Here is a 14,890-nt window from a genome sequence, read left to right on the forward strand (position 1 = left end):
AATACTGTTATTCTTTTTCCCATTTAGGGAAGTAAAAAGTCAGATTAAGAGATATTAAATAATTCACCTTTACTCTCCTTTTTTCCTCTCTAGGAACTACTCTAATCCTACTTCTATATACTAAAATGCCACACATTCATCAGAGCCCATTTTAAGCTTTCCTTTCCTCTTTTCAGAGGAAAAGAACTCATTCTTTCCTGACCTTCTCTAGCGCTCAGAGTGTGAACTATATAACTTAGCACTATAATACTCTTTCATTTCTTCCCAATGGCTTCTTGGGTTTTTTGTTTGTTTGTGTGTGTGTAGGTTTGTTTGTTTGTTTGTTTTGGTATGTCTTTTTTATTTTAACTCTGGCCAGCAAGACAAGAAACCTCTCAAGGCTAGGAATCATGCAACTTAAATATACTTTGGGTCTCACTCCCCAGTTCCCTTTCCCCTTCACACTCCCCAGCCCAGAGCTGGACTCAGAGCAAGTGCCTGATGTATCCTTGATTGATTCACAGAGAGTTTACCTGAAATGATGATCTAGAAAATCCATTGCAAGAGAAAAATGGAGAATCACTCCTTGGGGACTGCCATCTAAGAAGCAGGACAAAAATGTTTCTGCTGGGAAATTGAAATGCAAAAAGCAAAAACACACAGGAAACACATCACTTCTCTGCAGCTTCTAGCACTGATTCTAGCAATCCCCTTCATATCCCTCTAAGTTTATATGACCAGAACGTGCCTTTAGTCACAGTGTCCCCCAGTCATGGCACTGTGACCATGTGTAGGTGGGGTTGTCCTTCTGTGACTTTATGACACTCTGTTCTCCCTTCTGCAGTGATGATAATCAACTTCATTGTCCAGTAAAAAAATTAAACAACTCTTAACTGAGGGAAGCTAAATAGCAACTGATATTTTTGGAGACTCTCAAATTAGGACAGCTGAGTTTAATGGAAAAATAAACAAGTGTGGTACTGAATATCTGTTGCATATTGTTGCATGCTAAATGTCAGCCTAGAGAGAATTTTCCCATTTGTTTGTTCCTTTTTATCACGTCTTCCTGTTTGTTTATGAGTTGTTATATAGATATTCCTTATAAATTCCAAATGGCAAGACATGACTAGGGTTCTTTTAGAAGACAAAATTCCAGATTTTTCCCAATGGTTCTAATGACCAGCCTTCCTACCTCCTGAACCAGTTTCTTATCCAGTGAAAAAACAAGGCTCTTGAAGTCTACCGGATTCTGGTGGGGTCATGTTCACCAGGCAAATGCTTCTCGGTACTTAAGGTTCATATGAATCAACTGGAAATCTTGTTAAAATGCAGATTCAGTTTCATAGATCTGCTGTGAGACCTGTGAATCTGCATTCGAACACAGAAGTGATGCTGGTGCGCCTGGTCCACAGACCACACTTTGGTTTTTTTGTCTGCTTTTGTTTTCACTTTTTTTTTTTTTTTTTTTGCGTTACGCGGGCCTCTCACTGTTGTGGTGGCTCCTGTTGCGGAGCACAGGCTCCAGACGCGCAGGCTCAGCGGCCATGGCTCACGGGCCCAGCCGCTCCGCGGCATGTGGGATCCTCCCGGACCGGGGCACGAACCCATGTCCCCTGCATCGGCAGGCGGACTCTCAACCACTGCGCCACCAGGGAAGCCCCACTTTTTATTTTATATTGGAGTATAGCTGATTAACAATGTTGTGTTGGTTTCAGGTGTTCAACAAAGTGATTCAGTTATACATATACATGTATCTGTTTTTTCAAATTCTTTTCCCATTTAGGTTGTTACATAATATTGAGCTTCCCTGTGCTATATAGTAGTTCCTTGTTGATTATCCATTTTAAATATAGCAGTATGTACATGTCAATCCCAAACTCCCTATTCCTCCCCTACCACCTACCCCCCAGTAACTATAAGTTTGTTCTCTAAGTCAGTGAGTCTGTTTTTGTTTTGTAAATAAGTTCATTTGTATTATTATTTTTTTTAGATTCTGCATATACATGATGTCATATGATATTTCTATTCATTTGTCTGACTTCACTCAGTATGACAATCTGAAGGACAGACCACACTTTAGGTAGCAATGTTCTAGGTAGAACTGGGTCTCTTGAAAACTTGACCAAAGGTTCTTGTGTGGAAGCAGATGTGGTCCCTATCACTGGAGGTCAGAAAAGTCCTTAAGTTTTAGGTGATCCTACTTTGAAAGAAGAACAAGGTGAGGAAAACCTGAGTTTCTGAAGGAAAATGGTTAAATTCGGGACTTCCCTGGGGGTCCAGTGGTTAAGCCTTTGCTTTCCAATGCAGGGGGTGCAGGTTCCATCCCTGCTCAGGGAACTAAGGTCCCACATGCCTCGCGGCCAAAAAACCAAAACATAAAACAGAAACAATATTGTAACAAATTCAATAAAGACTTTAAAAAATGGTCCGGATCAAAAAAAGATCTTTAAAAAAAAAAAAGAAAATGGGTAGCTTCTTCTTAGGATATAGTAGGAAACGGCTACTGGCTGGGAGCTCTCCCTGGTGCTGCTTGAGACTTCCCCCAAGTCTCCTTTCCTCACAGGATCTCCTCCTGAATTTTAGCTCTTTTGTCTAAAATATCAATGTAAATCCTTGTTTGAAAACGTGCCCTTCTTGAACTTTGATGCTTGACTATCCCTCGTATTTATTTCTGGCCAATACCTGGAGCCTTTGGGCCTGCCTAGGAAAAAGTATTGAGGTCTTTAAGCTCTTTCCTTGAAGACATGTTTTCTAAACCACCAAACCCTGATTATCTATCTCCTATCTATCTATCTGTCTATCTATCTATCTATCCATCCATCCATCGATCTATCATCTATCTTTGCTTAAATTTGATGTTCTTGACCAAGAAAGGAAAAGAAAGTGCATTGTGGCCATATTTTCATAAACAAAATAAGGTAGAGGCACACAGTATACGCCTTGCACATAGCAGATGTTCAATGCATACTTTTTATGCCTGTAAAATTCATGAAAATAAAATTAAGCATTTTCAAGTATACAATTCATGTATTAAAGTATACAGTATACATCTACATTCATACTTTGTGCAAACACCAACTCTATCTAGTGCCCATAACATTTAATGCATACCTTTTGAAAGCTATATGAAAACAAAGATTATTTGGGTGATTCAGAAGAAATTTGTCATTTATTGAATTCATTAGGCAATTTTTTGACTCTTAAAATTGTGAATATCTTAACTACATTAATATTTTTTCATTTTGGTTTTTATTCGTCTATGTGGTAATGATAATATCAGCTATTATTTATGGAATGCCTACTACATGCCAGATACTTTACGTATATTTTCTTATTTAAGCCTCACAACAACTTAATGAAATAGGTATTATTATTAATAATATTGATTGAAAAGAACAGTAAAGCTCAGAGATTTTAATTAACCTGCCCAAGGCCACACAGCTACCAAGTGGCAGAGCTGAGGCTTAATCCAAGCCAGTCCGACTCAAGGACTTGATCTCTTAATCACAATGAAATGATACCTCATATGGACACAGACTTATGATCTATGACAAGTGTGGATTATGAAGAAAGTTAAAGTGTCAGCAAGCAAAAAACTAGATACATGTAAACTCAAGATTAAATGCTTGGAAACGAGGACTGAGAAAAAGCTAACGAAACAACAGAAATCTCATAGAACTGTTCAAAATTAGGGAGTTTTTGCTGGAAGTTTTTCATATAGTTTAAGTGACTTGTATTTAATTATTCAACTGTCAGGATTTTAAAATCATGATTCTCTTGCATCACTGGTTTCTCTCTATTTACTGGATCACTACATCAGAAAGGAAACTTGTTCCAACGTCTTCTATTTTAAAAAACAAACTGAAAAACCTTTCTGGTTACCTTCCCATTTTTCTCCTCCTCTTTATGGCAGGACTCCTTGAAAGCATTGTCTACGGGCATTACTTCTTCATTCATTTCCCATCTTTTCGTCAACCTGCTCAAACAGATTCCATCCCCCCCACTCCACTGAAACAGCCCTCATCAAGGTCACCAGTGGCCTCCATGTTGCCAAATCCATCGCTCTCTTTTGGGGCCTTAACTTCTGAAACTTCGGCAGCCTTTGACCCCACTGACCTCCTTGAAACTCTTCTTTGCCTGCTGCCTCACCATACTCTCCTGACTCTTGTTCATCTGCACAGGCTCCCTTTCTGGGTTCTTTTTGTTTGTTTGTTTGTTTTTGTTTTTTTGCGGTACGCGGGCCTCTCACTGTTGTGGCCTCTCCCGTTGCGGAGCTCCGGACGTGCAGGCTCAGCGGCCATGGCTCACGGGCCCAGCCGCTCCGCGGCACGCGGGATCCTCCCGGACCGGGGCACAAACCCGTGTCCCCTGCATCGGCAGGCGGACTCTCAACCACTGCGCCACCAGGGAAGCCCCCTTTCTGGGTTCTTGATTCTTGATTCCGGAATCTGGTTCCTTTTTCTCTGCCCCAGGGCTTGGTTCCAGGACGCACGCAATTCCCCATCTGCCTGTCTTCCCTAGATGATCTCATCCAGTCCCTTGATTTTAAGTACCTCCTATATGCTAATGCTAATCAAACAGTATCTTCTGCTCAAACTCTCCCCCAGAGTTCAAACTCATAGTTCCAGCTGCCAGCTTGGTAGTTCCTCTTAGAGGTCTAATAGACATCTCATACTTAACATGTCTAAAACTGAACTCTTCATTTCTGCCCCTAAACTTGATCCTCCCGAAGAATTCTCCACCTTATAAATGGCATCATAATTTACCCAGTTGCTCAGGTTGAAAAAACAGCAACCACCTTGATTTTTCTCTCCTCCATCCCTAACTAATTCATGACAAGTTTGCTTAACTCTACCTTTACACTATATCCAAAATCAGTCCAGTTCTATCCCTATCTCCCCTGCAACCATTGTAATCCAAGCCATAATCATACCAATTACGTCATCATTACAATACACCCAATAGCTTAAAACTAGTTTCTCTGCTTTCTCTTATGCCCTCCTGTAATTCATTTTCAGGACAGCCACCAGACCAAATCAGATCAGGTTATTCCCCTGCTTAAAACTGTCTTTTGATTCTCATCTCAAATAGAACCCAAGCTCTTTACTGCAGTTTTCAAGCTCCTACGCACACTGCCCTCTGATTCCATCTAGTACCCCACTCTCTTCCTCTCTTTCTGAGCTTAAGCCACACCAGCCTCCTCTTAGCCCCAGGTATGCCAAGCCCCTTCTCGACTGGCTGTTTCTTCTGCCTGAAATTCTCTTCCCCTAAATCTTTACATAGCTGACTTTAGATCATCTAGGTGTCAGTCAAATACCACCTTCTTACAGAAGTCCATGGTAGCCATCCTTTCTAAACTAGCCAACATGCTCCACATTGATCACTGTCCTATGGCTCTTTTTATTTCCTCCATGAGGATCATCACTATCTAAAATTGCTTTGCTGGCTTATTATCTCCCCACTTAAAATATAAGCTTCGGGAATTCCCTGGCAGTCCAGTGGTTAGGACCCCGTGCTTTCACTGCATGGGGTGCAGGTTCGATCCCTGGTCTGGAACTAAGATCCAGCATGCCGTGTGGCATGGCCAAAAAAAAAAAAAAGTTAAAAAAAATATAAGCTTCATGAGGGCATCGATTATGCATGACTACTGTATCCCCTATGCCCAAAATAGTGCCTATCACAGTCTAGGTTCCCAATAGATGAGGAAATGGAGGCTGAAAAAAATTAAATGATGTGTCCAAAATCATCCTGTTAGTAAGAGATGAAGCCAAAATTTGAACCCAAATCTGAAAATTTTGCTCTGAATCTTGAAGTCCTTCTGTTACATGATAATGCATGTAATATATGTTCAGCAGGCAATGATTTTCATTATCTGAGTAATGGAAAATAGTCCCCTGGCTTTTTGTTATTCGTAAAGCTTATAAAAAGCTAACTAAAATAATTTTTTTCTTTTTCCTTGCTCTGAAACATTATTATATTTACACACACGCACACACACACACACACCCATACCTTAAATGAATATTCTATGTATCTGGAAAATGATTTTCTATTAATCAAATAGGCCTTATCTTGACGGTTCTATTTTTTTGTGTGTGTGTGGTATGCGGCCCTCTCACTGTTGTGGCCTCTCCCATTGCGGAGCACAGGCTCCGGACGCGCAGGCTCAGCGGCCATGGCTCACGGGCCCAGCCGCTCTGCGGCATGTGGGATCTTCCCGGACTGGGGCACGAACCCGTGTCCCCTGCATCGGCAGGCGGACTCTCAACCACTGCGCCACCAGGGAAGCCCGACTGTTCTATTTTTAATGGGCTAAAACTGGTAGGAAAAGCCATATACTGATTTTTTTGTCAGAAAATTATTAACATAAATTTGGGACAATTTACTATGCAGTCAATGGGTTTATGCTCTTTTGAACAAAATTTGTTTTTAAATTAGAGTCTTACATCCTCTATAAAAGGTTTCATAATGCCATTCTCAAAGGGAGAATTGTGGTTTGCTAACAACACATCTTGAAAGTGCCTGAAATAGAAATACAGAAATTATGTCCTAGGAAGAAAGGTAGTAATAAGACTCTTAAGTAAATAACCTGAGGATTTTCAAAATAATAGGTACATATATTTTTTAAATACTCTATGATTTTCTCCTCATAACTCGAGTTTTCTTTTAATTTTTTTTTGCATCAGAGAAATACATGTATCAATACTTAGTATATAAAGTCAAAGATGTTTATACTGATGTTTCTTGATCTTTCACTGTTAATTATTATCTATTGACTTTCTACTATGGAAGATGGGAATTTAGCTTTCTTAAATGCCTCAGTCTACCTTCTGCCACATATACTTTTCCTCCAATCTCCCAATATGGTGAGGTAACAATTTTTGATTAAGCTGATAATCGATGTTTACATTATGTCTGTTGTTCACAGCTGAGCTATGTATGATTGCAGACAACTTTTTTCTTTTCTTAGTATTAACGATTGCCTTTTTTGGCCATTGGTTTAGTTCTTTTTGTACCTCTCACTAATTCATCTACAGACATTTTTTTAAAAAACACTTTAAAATTAATTTTTGGCTACATTGGGTGTTCGTTGCTGCACACAGGCTTTCTCTAGTTGTGGCGAGCGGGGGCTCAGTAGTTGTGGCTTATGGGCTCTAGAGCACAGGCTCAGTAATTGTGGCACATGGGCTCAGTTGCTCCGCGGCATGTGGGATCTTCCCGGACTAGGACTTGAACCCGTGTCCCCTGCATTGGCAGGCGGATTCTTAACCATTGTGCCACCAGGGAAGTCCCATCTACAGACTTTCTGATAGAAGTATAACTCCTTTCACGGTGGTACAAACATGTTAGATAATCCGTCTCTCTCTCTTTTTCTCTCTAATTTCTTGGAAGTATCCTTCCTGTGGTGCTCTACTTCTTGCTTTAGTCTGTACTGGTTGCTCTCCATAAGACTTGTTGGACATCAGTCCTGGTATTACTTTTATCATATTCCTAAGAATTCTCTTTACTATTATCTTGGAGTAGATCTTCCACTTCCTGGGCCTATGTCTCTTTCTTTTTAGCTTACTTTCTTATGCAGTTTACATTTCTCAGTAAAATCCTGAGAAAGTGTACATTTTGGGGGAAGTAGCATATATAAAACTGTCTTTATTTTTCCCTCAGACTCAATGGATAGTTTAGCTGGATGTAGAATTCTATAATAGAAATAAATCTCTCTCAGAATTTTACAGGTACTGATCTTGCTTCCAGTATTACTGTTGAGAAGTCTGATGTCATTCTGACTCCTGATTCTTTGTCTGTGATATACTTACAGTCTGGAAGATTTTAGGATCTTCTCTTTATCTTTAGTGTTCAGAAATTTCAAAAAGAACTGCCTTGGTATGAGTTTTTTTTAATTCACTGTGCCAGGTACTTGGTGGTTCTATTCAATCTAGATCATCATGTCCTACAGTTATAAGAAATTTTCTTGTGTAGTTTCTGCAACATTAGAGGGCTTACTATGGGCAGTCTTATTGGTTGGCGTGTCATCCAATATTGCTCATAAAAATGCTTGTGTTGAAGTTTTTTTAAAGCTTGATTTATAATTTTCTCTCTTTCAGTATAACAAAAGGCAAGCTGATATCTCTTGTGAAAAATTTTCTACAGATATTATTATTTTCTCCCCTTGGAAAAAGAGTAGACTCTTCCTTGGAAAAAGAAATGTCAAACTTATTATATTAAGATTAGATACTGTGTATGCTTGTGTTTTATTTTTTTTAATAAATTTATTGTTTGTTTATTTATTTATTTACTTTTGGCTGCATTGGGTCTTCGTTGCTGTGAGAGGGCTTTCTATAGTTGCGGCAAATGGGGGCTACTCTTCGTTGTGGTGCGCAGGCTTCTCACTGTGGTGGCTTCTCTTGTTGCAGAGCACAGGCTCTAGGCGCACGGGCTTCAGTAGTTGTGGCGCACGGGCTTAGTTGCTCCGCGGCACGTGGGATCTTCCCGGACCAGGGCTCGATCTCCTGTCCCCTGCATTGGCAGGCGGATTCTTTACCATTGCGCCACCAGGGAAGCCCCTTGTGTTTTAAATTTATAATGAATTAGCAAGACTTTTGTATTTGTCACTAAGACCTATCCAACTTTTGAGTACTGAAATTACCGAAATAAAACAAAATAGTCAAACCAATATTAATTATTTGCTCACTCTTCTGACTGGATTTGGGAGAAAATAAGCCGGGAAAAGCTCAGCCCCGACTTCTGATGTAAGAGACTTGGGCAGAGATACTAGTCAGGAATGGGCCACATCTACTCCTGGTGCTAAGAACAGGGTAGGCAGGTGGAGGAAAGAATCTTAGAGGGCAGAACCCAGGTCAGGTGGTGGCAGGAGTAGGGAAGTAAAAGTCTTCCTTGTTCTGGTGATGCTTTGAAATCCCACCCTATAGTTCAGAAGAATAAACCAAACAGCTGAAAGCAGGGGCCAGATGACTGTCTGGTGTTGGTGGTGGCAGTGGTAATCATTGACTCGTCAGCCATCGCTGGCTATATTCATCCTCAGAGATGTCCACGGGGAGCAGAATGACTTCAACTGGCAGTGGGAGGAAGGACGATGGGCTAGTGATGCCATCTGCACCTTTGCCACAGCACCAAGTATTATGCACAGGCCTCTTTCCCTTTTCAAGGGCCTGGGTGGGTGCTTAATTTGGCTGAATCATATAGGTGGAGCAGGAAGGATGCAGATAAATAAGGCAGAAGCAGTAGTGTGACAATCTCACTCGTTGTTCTTAGAGGAGAACTTGGAATTTGTGTTAGGTGCAGCCAAAAATGACCAGGATATTAGGCGCTGTACATCCGTTTGACTAGGACATTGATAACTTCATGCAATGGAAAGAAATGGTTTGGGGTGTGGCTGACACCAAAAGGATACTCAGAATTGTTCCAAGACAAGCAACATCAGTAATTGTGTGAGGAGCAAGTCAACCAGATTAATAACCAACTTCTGTCTGCATATGTAAGATAAAATAGTTGAGCCAATATTAATTAGACCTTCACTCTTCTGATTGGGTCCTGGGAGAAAATAGTAATAATAAAATGTATATGATATGAGATATAATAAATAATATTAAAATAGTAACTAAAGTGCCCTAAAGTTTTTTTTACATGAATTAGTGCCTTTGATCTCCATTAGAATCCAGTGAAGTAGGCACTACATTACTGCCATCTTACAGGTGATGCAACTGAGTCAGAGACGTTAAGTAACTAGCCTAAACACATACCAGTAGTGTTTAGGAACTTCACAGCGTGAATCCTCCTTAAAAAGAAAAAAAGAATGTGTCAAATTTACAATTTCTGATTCTAAGGGGAAGAGAAAGTTACCTCCTGAGTCTATCGTGATGAAAACCTATTACATGACTATGGGGGGGGGGGGGTGGGAGGCGGCTACAGCTCCTGGTAGAAAGTCCTACAGCTCATTCACATGACCTTGGGAAATCTGCTATATGTACATGAAAACAATTAAAGTGTATCCAAATGCTGGAGAGGAAACAAAGAGGGTTACACTTGGTATTTCTCCTGTAAGAACAACTGCATGATATTAATTTTAAGTGCAGAATAGGTATTGTCTATTAATCAGGACTTTAAAAAGTAGCACTCCGTATACCTTTTGCTAGCAAGCATACACTCATAAAGCACTTGCTTCCGTTTCATTATTTAAGAAGATGCTCAAATCCCAAAATATTTTTGGCTCTGTGTATTTCAAACTAAAGATTCTTTTATCAGGTTCATTTAGAAAATTATACTAAATCTTCACTCTTTGCCAATGTAGACTTGGGTGAAGGTGTAAGAAATCAGATAGAGTGTTAAAATTAATTTGTGCTCCCCAAAATAAAATTGTTTGTATGTTACTCTTCATATTCTTTTTTTTTTTTTGCGGTACGCGGGCCTCTCGCTGCTGTGGCCTCTCCCGCTGCGGAGCAACAGGCTCCGGACGCGCAGGCCCAGCGTCCATGGCTCACGGGCCCAGCTACTCCGCGGCATGTGGGATCCTCCCGGACCAGGGCACGAACCCGTGTCCCCTGCATCGGCAGGCGGACGCCCAACCACTGCGCCACCAGGGAAGCCCTCTTCATATTCTTTGATATGTACAATCCTTGGGGGAACAAAAGGGGAACTGAAGCAACGTTTATTCACGTCTCACTATGCCACGCATATTATGTACTGAAGTTTATGATGCATTTTTTTTTTTTTTTTTTTTTGCGGTATGCGGGCCTCTCCCTGTTGTGGCCTCTCCCGTTGCGGAGCACAGGCTCTGGACGCGCAGGCCCAGCGGCCATGGCTCACGGGCCCAGCCACTCCGTGGCATGTGGGATCTTCCCGAACCGGGGCAGGAACCCGTGTCCCCTGCATCGGCAGGCGGACTCTCAACCACTGCGCCACCAGGGAAGCCCCTGTGATGCATTTTTCCTTCCTGGTCTGATGTGATCATTGGGAGGCCATCCAGCATCTGGTTAAAACACAGGCAGTGGCATCAGAAGTGCCCAGGTTCAAAGTCCACCACACCACAAAAATAGCACTTAAAATGTATACAATATATGTCATTATTATTCTTACATGAAATGTAACTACGGCCAATAACATGAAAGATCGATGTTGTATTTCAAATACAAGAATATCAAATACCAACATCTGAAAATCCCACCCACTAATCAAGATTATCAACAATTCATTTATTGATCTACCAGCCCTATCAAATATCTTCTCATGATGAAATTTCTACTCCCTCTTAGAAATCTGCTTAATATTGCAAATCCCAACAGGAGGCTTTCTAGCTATACACTATACATCAGACACAGTAACTGCCTCTTCATCTGTGACTCGTATCTGCCAAGGTGTGAGCTACAGATAAATTATCTGAAACTTGCATGCAAACAAAGCCTCCATATTCTTTATCTGTGTATTCATTCTTTCTAGTGCCGTAAAGCTTCGGGACCTGGACAAGCCATAGCAATGTCTCTAAGCCTCAGTTTTACTCACGGATTTTTGCAAGGAATGCATTAAATACTATAGGTAAAGCATTTAGCCCAGGGCCTGACACATAAACACTGGCTATTATAGCATCACGGCCAGGGCCCAGGTGAGGTAAGGCACGTAAGTGCAAAATTTAAGGGGGTGCCCAAAAAACTCAGTAATGAAGATAAATAATATTTTAATGCAATACTTTAAAAATTGAAATTAGTGTCAAAAATCCATGAAGAACAAAATATCAAAAATTTCAATAAGGACAGTACTGACAGTCCTGATTTTTCCTTTGCTTCACGTCAATGTGGCTTGGAATGGCACGGTATAATGTTATCATGTATGTTGTGTGTATCGTTATTTAGTGGGTATTGTCATTTCTTTTTTGTTGTTGACAGAAGTGAAAGTTGTCTCTTAATTCTCGTACCTGTGAGGATCACTGTCCAATAATGTACTACTTGGCAGAGAAGCTAAAAACAAGAGTGTCAGCTTACGTGGGGCTCCATTGTCTAAACTGTGGTGTCCTGACTGGTTAATACATGGTAAATAAACATGATTGTTTTCTCAGCTATACTGAACTGAGCTATTGTGGCATGAAACTTCAGAAGAGCTTAAAGACTATACAGTATATATATATATATTTTTTTTTTGGCCTATTTTCTGAAAATTGCTGGAAGGAAAATTTTTTCCAAAGTCAGTGTGCAGGAGTCTTAACGGTGCACGCATGTGAGGGAAGGAGGGAGCTAAAGTGATAGATTCCTGTGGCCTTTAAAATGATTGAATAACGATGGAAATGGATGCAAAGTGACTTCTCTACTGAAGCAGAAGATTCTTATTACCTTCCATTAACTCCGTTTAGTCTTCAGGAAGGGGCAGAGCGAGTGAAATACAGAAAACTGAAGAGAAGAAAACCTCACTTTGGAACTTCCTCCATGACTGTTCCTTAAGCCCTGTCTTTCTACTTGTTTTGATTTTGCTGTGAATTTATAAATAGTGAAGACCAAAGAAATAGAAGAAACATTTGAGAGCTTTATACCAAGAAATTTGCCTTGAGAGCTGCTACTCTTTTGAGGGAAAAAGCATATCAAGTTCCTGTCTGATTTTTTTTTTTTTTAAACAAGGTTTCTTATGTCCTTAGATTTTGAAGGATAAGTCATATATAAATACATACCTGCACACTAGTTTTAGCAGCTGTGTAAGAATAATGAGATTTATAAACTAAGGGCTTTGTAATGTGGATGTTTTGCTACTAGAGTTGACTGCTCAGAAGATCTTTTATAGCTCTTCAGTGTTTTATTTTTGATCTATCACTTCAATGACATTATTTGTCCAAACAAAAGTCCATGTGTCGTTCTAAGCTACGACTTTTTATGAACAGTGTTTGCATTCAATGTGCAAATGTCCATGTATTATCTATTTAAGCAACATCATAGGGCCATCACTCAAGGAAGTTGAATGAGGTGAACATTAATATAGCTCTTTTCCCTTTCCCCTATTTTTTAAGTGTAACAAATACTTTTTACGTTCCCCTCCCCCTTCCCTTTTCCTCCTTCCCCTTTTGGAAACATGTCAGGATCTAGATAGTTTAAGATGAGCAACTGAGGGGACTGAGAAATTGATCCACACAGAGCCTGGCTTCTTTGTGTTTCATCATAAGGTGTGCTGCTGGCCAGCCTAATTTTAAGTACACTTTTAACAAGAGAACCTTGTGGAAATCCAGCTGGCAGACTCAAGGAGTTCAGGAAACAGGACCACAGAGGTTACACTCTGGGATCCTGGCCATGAGGTTGGATGCCTCACCTTGTTGAAAAGAGACACTGGACCTAAATGGTGCAGCATGACTTTGTTCCTGCTTGACTAAATTTCTCAACACACAGTCAGCTAAGTCACCTACAGCCACCTTTGAAAAACACGGAGAGCACCTACCCTGGGGAGGTGGTAGACTTGGAGTAAGCCCTCGTCGACCTAATTCCTCTGATGGCTTTTTTAACAACGGACCTCTACGAACGACAGGAGATTCCTGGCACCAGCCATCCCTATTCCGCCATGATTCCGTGGACTCTGGTGTCTCTAAGGGAGCATATGCTGGAATCACAGGGAACCTATCTGGTTGGCACGGCTCTTCCCGAGGTCACGACGGCATGAGCCAGCATAGTGGGGTGGCACAGGGAACCATCACCACTGGAATGGCAGCTTCCACTCCCGGAAAGGCTGTGCCTTTCAGGAAAAGCCAGCTACAGAGATTAGGGAAGAGAAGAAAGATGATAAGGTGGAAGGGTTGCAGTTTGAAGAAGACGACTTTCCTTCTTTGAATCCAGAACCTGACAGAGTCAGCCATGCAGACCTATTGGGACCCCTTCTGGACTGTGGGAAAACCCACCTAGTGCCAAACAGCCCTCCAAAATGCTAGGCATCAAAAAAGTTTCCAAACAAGATCCTGCTGCTGCCTTCTCTGCTGCATTCACCTCACCAGGATCTCACCATGCAAATGGAAACAAATTGTCAACCATGGTTCCAAGTGTCTTTAAGAACCTGGTTCTTAATTATAAGGTTATTCTAGAACTTCTGGCCATAAACTCTTTGGATAAATCCTCCTTTATTCCAGATTTCACTCTCTAGTGAGTAGTATTATGTTAAGGCTCAGTTGTTTGCTGTTTCAACACAACTCAGGCTGCCTTCACCCTGCTATGTACACCAGCAATTACCTAAGTTAAGACATAGATAACACCTCCTAAGTTAACACTACTACACTACTAGGAAGAGTCTTCCAATATTTTATGCTTCCCTGCTGGTTGTGCCCTAATTATAATTACTTTAAAAAAACCTTGTGAGATGGATAGATACCAACAAATCCGTAAGCAAAACATAATATTTGAATTAGCTAACACATGAAGGGAAGTTATTAGCAAAAACAGATAAGTCAATTACAGTTTACTCAAAACATGTGAAAAATCCACTATTTTTACATATAAAAGAGGAAAACAAGGGATTTCCTTAATTCTAAGATGTTACTATTATCAACAAAGAAAACCAGCAAAGAAAAGTCATAAAGAATAACACATATTTTATTAACTGATCATTAAGAGAATAATGTCCCACGGTCTGAACCCCACCTTTGTTCAATGTAAGATTTCTCTTATTTGATGATTTTTTAAAAGGAAATGGATATGGTGATGATGAAATTAGGGGCAGAATTTAGATTGAGTTAGTCAGTGCAAAATGATGTATTGTGCTCTCTGGTTCTTCATGACTCCAACAGCACATATAAATGCAAAGCATATTTTCTCCTATCTTGAAAATGTTCGCTTAGCACTAAAAACCTCTCTGTTGACCTTATTTCTCACCTTCCCTGCACTACCAAACTTCTCTAAAGAGTGACCCACACCTCCTCCTGCATTTCTCTGGCAGCCAGTCTTTT

At 40.6% G+C, this 14,890-nt stretch overlaps 1 pseudogene across 1 annotated transcript; it reads left to right on the plus strand.

Moving 5' to 3' along the window:
- The first annotated feature begins 13,299 nt into the window (after positions 1-13,299).
- On the plus strand, positions 13,300-14,091 carry LOC309968930 (vasculin-like protein 1; annotated as a pseudogene). The gene has a single exon. The product of its transcript is annotated as a vasculin-like protein 1 (transcript).
- Positions 14,092-14,890: the final 799 nt, after the last annotated feature.

Source organism: Leucopleurus acutus (assembly GCF_964270905.1).
Source record: "Leucopleurus acutus genome assembly, chromosome: 1".
Lineage (NCBI taxonomy): Eukaryota > Metazoa > Chordata > Mammalia > Artiodactyla > Delphinidae > Leucopleurus > Leucopleurus acutus.